At 36.8% G+C, this 9441-nt stretch overlaps 1 pseudogene; it reads right to left on the reverse strand.

Annotated features, from left to right (window-relative positions):
* Positions 1-6597: 6597 nt before the first annotated feature.
* Positions 6598-7533, reverse strand: LOC142844312 (olfactory receptor 4F21-like; annotated as a pseudogene).
* Positions 7534-9441: the final 1908 nt, after the last annotated feature.

The following is a 9441-nucleotide window of genomic DNA, read 5'->3' on the forward strand; positions in this document are numbered from 1 at the left end:
ACAAACTCATGGAAACTAAACAGTCAACTACTGAACCACACCTGGGTCAAGGAAGAAATCAAGAAAGAAATTAAAGTCTTCCTTGAATTTAATGAAAATAAAGGGACAACATACTCAAACCTATGAGACACTATGAAAGCAGTGCTAAGAGGAAAGTTCATAGCACTAAGTGCCCACTTAAAGAAAACAGAGAAAGCATACATCGGAGACTTAACAGCACACCTGAAAGCTTTAGAAAAAAAAGAAGCAGACACGCCCAGGAGGAGTAGAAGACTGGAAATAATCAAACTGAGGGCAGAAATCAACAAAATAGAAACACAGAAAACAGTCCAAAGAATCAATGAAACAAAAAGTTGGTTCTTGGAGAAAATCAACAAGATCAACAAACCCATATCCAAACTAATTAAACGGCAGAGAGAGAACACGCAAATAAATAAGATCAGAAATGAAAAGGGGGACATAACCACAGACACAGAGGAAATTCAGAGACTCATTAGATCTTACTACAAAAGCCTGTATGCCACAAAACTAGAAAATGCAAAAGAAATGGACAATTTTTTAGATAAGTACCATATACCAAAGCTAAACCAAGACCAGGTGAACAATCTAAATAGACCTGTTAGTCACGAAGAACTATAAACTGTTATCAAAAATCTCCCTTCCTAAAAAAGTCCAGGACCAGATGGTTTCAATGCAGAATTCTACCAGAACTTCCAAGAAGAGCTAATACCTATACTCCTTAATGTATTTCACAATATAGAAACAGAAGAGTCATTGCCAAATTCTTTTTATGAGGTACAGTTAACCTGATACCAAAACCACACAAAGACCCAACCAAGAAAGAGAATTACAAGCATATCTCACTCATGAATATTGACGCAAAAATTCTCAATAAAATACTGGCAAACCGAATCCAAGATCACATTAGAAAAATTATCCATTATGATCAAGTAGGCTTCATCCCGGAGATGCAGGGCTGGTTCAACATATGAAAATCTATCAATGTAATCCATCATATAAATAAACTGAAAGAAAAAAACCATATGATCATTTCATTAGATGCTGAAAAAGCATTTGACAAAATTCAACACCCCTTTATGATAAAAGTCTTGGAGAGATTAGTGATACAAGGTCATACCTAAATATAATAAAGGCTATTTACAGCAAGCCGACAGCTAAGATCAAATTAAACGGAGAAAAACTCAAAGCCATCCCACTAAAATCAGGAACACGACAAGGATGTCCACTCTCTCCATACCTCTTCAATATAGTGCTTGAAGTTCTAGCAATAGCAATAAGAAAACACAAGGGGATTAAGGGGATTCGTATCGGAAAAGAAGAAGTTAAGCTCTTGTTATTTGCAGATGATATGATAGTATACATAAGCGACCCCAAAAAATCTACCAAAGAATTCTTACAGCTGATAAACACCTTTAGTAATGTGGCAGGATACAAGATCAACTTCAAAAAAATCAGTGGCCTTCCTATACACTAAGGATAAGGAAACAGAGAGGGAAATTAGAGAAGCATCACCTTTCATGATAGCCACAAATAGCATGAAATATCTTGTGGTAACTCTGACCAAGGACGTGAAAGATCTATTTGACAAGAACTTTAAGTCTTTAAAGAAAGAAATTGAAGAGGACACCAGAAAATAGAAGGATCTCCCTTGCTCCTGGATTAGTAGGATCAACATAGTAAAAATGGCAATTCTACCAAAAGCAATCTATAGATTCAATGCAATCCCCATCAAAATCCCATCAAAATTCTTCACAAATCTCGAGAGGACAATAATCAACATTATATGGAAAAACAAAAAACCAGGATAGCTAAAACAATTTTATACAACAAAGAATCGTCTGGAGGCATTACCATCCCTGACTTCAAACTCTACTACAGAGCCACAGTATTGAAAACAGCTTGGTATTGGCATAAAAACAGAGAAGTCGACCAATGGAATCGAATAGAAGACCCTGACATTAACCCACAAACCTATGAACACCTGATCTTCGATAAAGGAGCTAAAACTATACAATGCAAAAAAGAGAGCATCTTCAACAAATTGTGCTGGCAAAACGGGATGTCAACCTGTAGAAGAATGAAAATAGATCCATATCTATCACCATGCACAAATCTCAAGTCCAAATGGATTAAAGACCTCAATATCAGTCTGAACACAGTGAACCTGATAGAAGAGAAAGTGGGAAGTACTCTACAACACATGGGCACAGGAGACCACTTCCTACGTATAACCCCAGCAGCACAGACATTAAGGACCTCATTGAATAAATGGGACCTCCTGAGACTGAGAAGCTTCTGTAAAGCAAAGGACACTGTCACTAAGACACAAAGGCAACCTACTGACTGGGAGAAGATCTTTACCAACCCTGCAACTGACAAAGGTCTAATCTCCAAAATACATAAAGATCTCAAGAAACTAGACAGTAAAAAGCTAATCAACCCAATTATAAAATGGGACACTGAGCTGAACAGAGAATTCTCAACAGAAGAAGTTCAATGGTCAAAAGTCTCTTAAGGTCATGCTCAACTTCCTTAGCGATCAGGGAAATGCAAATCAAGACAACTTTAAGATACCATCTTACACCTGTCAGAATGGCTAAAATAAAAAACACCAATGATAGCTTTTGCTGGAGAGGCTGTGGAGGAAGGGGTACCCTCATCCATTGCTGGTGGTAATGCAAACTTGTGCAACCACTTTGGAAAGCAGTGTGGCAGTTTCTCAGGAAATTCGAGATCAACCTACCCCTGGACCCAGCAATACTACTCTTGGGAATATACCCAAGAGATGCCCTATCATACAACAAAAGTATATGCTCAACTATGTCATGGCAGCATTGTTTGTAATAGCCATAACCTGGAAACAACCTAGATGCCCTACAATGGAAGAATGGATGAAGAAAGTATGGAATATATACATATTAGAGTACTACTCAGCAGTAAAAAACAAGGGCTTCTTGAATTTTGTATGCAAATGGATGGAAATAGAAAACACTATCCTGAGTGAGGTAAGCCAGACCCAAAAAGAGGAATATGGTATGTACTCACTCATATTTGGTTTCTAGCCATAAACAAAGGACATTGAGCCTATAATTAGTGATCCTAGAGAAGCTAAATAAGGAGAACCCACGGAAAAACATATAGGCATCCTCCTGAATATTAACCTTCATCAGGCGATGAAAGGAGACAGAGACAGAGACCCACATTGGAGCACCGGACAGAAATCTCAAGGTCCAAATCAGGAGCAGAAGGAGAGAGAGCACGAGCAAGGAACTCAGGACCGCGAGGGGTGCACCCACACACTGAGAGAATGGGGATGTTCTATCGGGAACTCACCAAGGCCAGCTGGTCTGTGTCTGAAAAAGCATGGGATAAAACCAGACTCTCTGAACATAGCTGACAATGAAGACTACTGAGAACTCAAGAACAATGGCAATGGGTTTTTGATCCACTGCACGTACTGGCTTTGTAGGAGCCAAGGCAGTTTGGATGCTCACCTTACTAGACTGGATGGAGGTGGGGGTTCCTTGGACTTCCCACAGGGCAGGAAACCTTGATTGCTCTTTGGGCTGACGAGGGAGGGGGACTTGTTTGAGGGAGGGGGAGAGAAATGGGAGGCAGTGGCGCGGAAGAGTTAGAAATCTTTAAGAAATAAAAAAAAAGAAATTAAAAATAAATAAATAAATAAGAATCTTTTCTCATTTTACATAACTAGGCCAGTTTCCACTCCCTCCCTCCATCTGCTCTCCCCTCCATCCCAGGACCCCAGCTCCCTATCTACTCCTCAGTGAAGGTAAGGTTTCCCAAGTGGAATCAACAAAGTCTGACACATCACTTTGAGGCAGGAACAAGGCTCTCTTCCCAGTATATCTAGCCTGAAAGGTATCCCTCCAAAGATAATGGATTCCAAAATGCCAGTTCAAGCCTTAAGTTTAAATCCTGGTCCCACTGCCAGTGGCCATACAGACTTCCCACGCCACACAATGTCACCACATTCATTGGGCCTAATTTGGTCCTATACAAGTTTCCATGCTGTTAAGTCCAGAGTCAATGAGCAATCACTAGCTCAGATCAGCTGATTCTGTGGTTATTCCCCCTATGGTCATGACCCCTTTGCTCCTCCCTCTCATGGACTGGTCTTCAGAAGCTTGATCCAGTATTTAGCTGTGGATGTCAGCATCTGTTCCCATTAGCTACTTGAGAAAGGTCCTGAACTGGGAGACCAGTTCAGGCACCGTTTCCATTATTGGCTTAGGGTCTTAGTGGGTGAATTCCTGAGAATTTCCCTACTGCCTGTCTTCTCACCAGCCCCATAATGGATCCATCTGTCAAGATATCTTTTTCCTTGTTCTTCCTCTCTGTTTCTCTCCCATCTCAAACATCCCATTTCCTCATGCTCTCTTCTTCACTACCTTTCTCCCCTCCCCTTCCCTCTGGGCTTCCTCCCAAACAAACACACTCCCAATTTTTTCAGGAGATCTTGTCTAATTCCCCTTCCCAGGGGATTTATGTATGCCTCTCTTAGGGCATTCCTTGTTTCCTAGCTTCTATGGGGTTTTGGATATTGATTAGTTATTCTTTGCTTTATGTCTAATAGTCTTTAATATAGGCATGTATTATTTTTCCTTCTTTCCTCGGAACTTTAGTACAGAACAGAGACATTTCAAACACAGCAAAGCTGGCAGATGGTGTGTTTGAAGCCAGAAAATTAAGAAAGACAATTTCAGATGTTGGAAGAGAAGCTGTAGGCACAAAGTACAGATCACATATTAACCAGAACTGCTTTTTTTGTGGTTTAGACTGCCTTTTCCCCCATCAGAAATCTGCAGCCTATATGGGGCCTGTAAGATAACACAGGCATCATCATTATCCCTGAAGCTATCTCCAACTGATAAACACTTGTAAATAAAAATTACCTTTCTCCAAAGGAGTCTCACTAGAGAAACACGCTATCTTTAGAATAGGTCACATGCCCCACAATCAATGGTCAACAGAAAAGGAACTTACCTGCATCATTGGAGGTCTTTTGTCATTTCAGTGATTTTTTAAAGATCTATACTGTTATGTTTTGCTTATTTATTCAGCCATTGTTTTTTTGTACTATAGGTTTTATGAATATATTATGGTGTTCTGATTTCTGCTCTTATGGGAATCTTGTATGTACATATCAGTGGTCTCTGCATGTCTGTTCTTGGGCTATTTTTCCATTTGTTTTGCCCTATTCCAATTTGTATGTTTTTTAATCTTATCTTATTATCATCCCTTAGGTGACTGTTCGTTTTCTAATATGAGAAAGATGCGGGGGAGGTGGAGAAGAACTGGAGGGAGTAGATGGATGGAAAACGATATGAAAAAAGTCTTAATAGAATTTAAAAAATTCAATGAAAAAAAGCAACAGTAACAAAAACAGAAACAACCCAAAACAGAATCCTTGCTTTACCCAGTAAGATGAAATCCTCTTCATTCAGACTCATGCTGTATTGTTTGCAGTGATAATAGCTTTTATACCCTTAAATGAAGATCAATCCCAGTGGCCTTTTCTCAGATATGCCTCTTTCCCCTTGTTACTCTTTTACTCTGTGAATTATTTTATTTGTTCATGTGTGTATAATGACATTATTTTGTGTTTATCTAGAACTTTAATTTCAACTCAGATGTCTATTCTTGTCTCTGGAGAAGTCAGATGATATCAGTTTATAAGGATGGTATCTAACCCTGCTCCTTAGACTACTTTACTGGCCATTTCTTCGCTGGGCTGTGTATATGAATGAAAGAACACCAACATCAGTACTTTAGAGACTCAAAAAAGGATGAAATCACAGATTTTTTCAGAGGATAGAATTTTCCATGCCCGTGTATCACTTATTGCCGCATGATAAAACTGAAAATTTTTAAGGGGTAGTTTTATAAGATACTTAGCCGTTAGATATAACCTTCAATTTACTTGATGGTTAGATTCTTTTAGTGTATTAATCATCCACTCTGCTTGACCATTTTTCCAGATGTTATAAAGCACACAGAGAAAATTTTCTAGGAGGCAGTTTGGACGTATCAAAAAATAATGTGCGTTTATAAAATAAAGAACTACACTTGGACACTCTATCCTAAATTTAAATAATTCTAAATTACATCATCTATATAGTCACCTTTAGGGCAGAGCCAGTAAAAGCTACTAATGTCTCACTTTCCCACTAATGACTCTGAACACACTTCTGAATAAATTATTCACTTTCAAATTTACTCTGTATGCATTTTTGAGACAACACAACCTAAATTACAGAGACACTAGTCCTTTATAGAGAACTACTCATTGTGATTATTAATTTATTTACACAAACAAATTTGGTGTTAATTTTTTTATCACTATAGGTTATTTAAACAGACTAAAAAGAATTATCTATCCATACGGCATTTTTAGAATACTTATGTATTCTAATTTTTCAAAGAAAAAGGAGCAAGACACTAATGGTCTGTGGTAATTGATGTGTGTTGCTTACAAGGTAATGGAACATATGCCTTAGTGGAAACTTACATTATACAGTTATTCATATGCTTTTTGAGCTCCCACACCAGATTAACTCAGCAAAAATTGTCATAACCAACTCTTTTGTATAATCTTTGGATTGATACAAATATATCTTTGTTCCTCAATGTATAGATGACAGGATTCAGGGCAGGTGTGATAGCAAAGTCAACAATAAATAGGTATTTATCAATTGATGATGTAGGGAAAGGCCACACATAGAGAAACATACATGGAGTGAAAGAAAGAACAACCACAGTGATGTGTGCTGACAGAGAGACAAGTGCCTTTGACAAATCCCCTGAGGACCTTTTCCAGACGGTGACCAAAATGAAGACATAGGAGAGCAGAAGCAGGAAGAAGGCCCCCATGCTCATGAAGCCACTGTTGGCAACAACAACAAACTCAAACTTGTCTCTATCAGTGCATGTGAGTTGTATGATCCGAGGGAAGTCACAATAAAAGCTGTCTATTTTGTTAGGACCACAGAAAGGCAGGCTTATAACAAATGAGAACTGGAACAGGGCATGGACCACACCAGTGACCCAGCCAGCGATTACAAATGAAATGCATATTGTAGGGCTCATGATGCTCAAGTAGAGCAGAGGTTTACAGATGGCTGTGTACCTGTCAAATGCCATGGCTATGAGCAGCACCATCTCCACTCCTCCCATAATGTGGATAAAAAAGATCTGAGTCATACAGCTGTGGAAAGAAATTACTCTGTGTTCTTTCGGAAGATCTGAGATCATCTTCGGAACAGTGGTAGTGGAAAGTCCAACATCAATGAGGGACAGGTTGGCCAGAAGAAAGTACATAGGTGAATGTAAATATGAGTCAGCAATTACCAAAATGACAATGAAGAGATTTCCCACAATGATTCATAAGTAGAGTGTAGAGAACGTCAGTATGAGGAAAATTTTAGTTTCCCAAGAACTAGAGAGTCCTAGAAGCACAAACTCAGATACAGTGGAGTCATTTAGTTGATCCATTGGTATGGGTATTTTCAAATCACTTCTTAGGAAATTATGAAAATTTGTAGCTTAGCTACTAAGGGATATATTCAAATTACAAAACGCCCTGATTCTCTAATCAAAATCAAGAGAAAAAACTCTGAGTTGATAGCAAAAGAACAAGCAACTGAAAAATAATAAAACTTTTATGATAATGCCTTTAAGGAAACACAAGCATAAATATGGTAACGGAAAGCAGGTGGGATTCCTCCTATTTATTCTACAGCCAGACATTCTGTTATAGTAGGTTTGCTTTGCAGCATTTCTATATATGTTCTCTGAACTATTTTCTAAGTGTTTTAGTGTCTGTTCACTTCAGATGACAGAATATCCATAGAATGTGTTCTTGTCGTATTTTGTAAAGTATTTTTCATGAATTGTTTCACTGGTGAAATGGAGGTGTAGGCACAAAGGTATTTTTATACACATGTAATTTGTACATTTCAGTCTTTTTACTCTCCCATTTTCTCATTCCCAAATCTTTATTGATTACTCTTCTACAGTCTTACTTTTTCTTTAACATTTTACAGCAATGATGAGAAGTTGGACATGTTTCTCTCTCTGATAGTTCCTTTAAAACAGTGCCTTGCATTTTTTTCCTTCGTGCTGCAAATGAAACAATTACTTTCTTTAGATGACTAATATTTAATTATATTTTAGTTATTTCTGTGTGTAAGCTATTGTAAATAGTATAGTCATAAATATGTAAAATAATGATTCTCTTCGGTATGCTCAATTTGTTTGCTTAAGATACAGCCCAAGGGAAAATAATGGATAAATATGTCAGCCCTATTTTAACTTTTGAAAAATGTCTATGATTCAATACAATTGCTACATGAACACTCTCATCACAAGTACACAAAAGTAGACTTTTACTTTATTCTTAATTATCACTAGATACCTTTTGATTTATTAGTAGCTTTTCTAGTAGATAATACTGTGATTTCATTGTAGTTTTGATTTGTGTTTCACTTATGGTTTATTGTAGTAACAGAACATTTTAAATATTTATTTTCCTGCTTTTATGCATATGACTATTTTGTCTGCATATCTATATGTGCTCCATGTGTGTGTAATTCACATTGAAGTTAGAGGCGGGCATTTTATCCTCTGTGACCTGAGTTATTACAGTCCACGAGTAACTTTCTGGGTAATGGGAATTTAACATGAGTCCTGTATAATAGCAGCAAATGGTCTTTTCTATTGAAACATCTCAACATCCCCAATAGTGAATATTTTTCTACATGTCATTTGGGCATCTGTATATATTTTCTTCTGAAGTGACATTCATTCTCATTTCCATATGACTTTAAAAATGAATTGCTTATATTTTCAGAGGATGATTTAGCATTTTGACTTTCTTAATATTACCGATGAATGTTCATATTGTTTATTCTTATTCATTCCCTTTGGTTAGTTTTATTTTTGTTTTGTTATATAGATCTATTTCATCATTTTTGTTTCACTGCAGTGTAGTTTTGAAATCGTATCTGAATGTATGCCTATACCAATGGGATAAGTTGCATTACTGTTTTTTGTTTTTTAAATAATTCATATCTTACATGTTGTGTATGTTTTCCTTTTTCTATACAATTTATTATGAATATTACACTCAAATTGAGACAATTTTTTTAAAAAAATATTTGGCTGTGACACATTTATCATGGTCCTGCTTAGACATCAATATTCAGTGATTATAAAAGTAAATGTGTTATTAGTTAAAAATTATATATCAAAGCATAATATTTATTATGTACTTCTTTTGTGCAGATAAGTTTAGCAAGTACATTAAGTCTTATACCATGTATAATTCTGTATATATTCTCTGTTCTTGTTATAGATTTATATGTTAAAAAATGAATCTCCACATATACAAGAATAAAGTGT

The sequence above is a fragment of the Microtus pennsylvanicus genome, chromosome 2 (genome assembly GCF_037038515.1).
Source record: "Microtus pennsylvanicus isolate mMicPen1 chromosome 2, mMicPen1.hap1, whole genome shotgun sequence".
Taxonomy (NCBI): Eukaryota; Metazoa; Chordata; class Mammalia; order Rodentia; family Cricetidae; genus Microtus; species Microtus pennsylvanicus.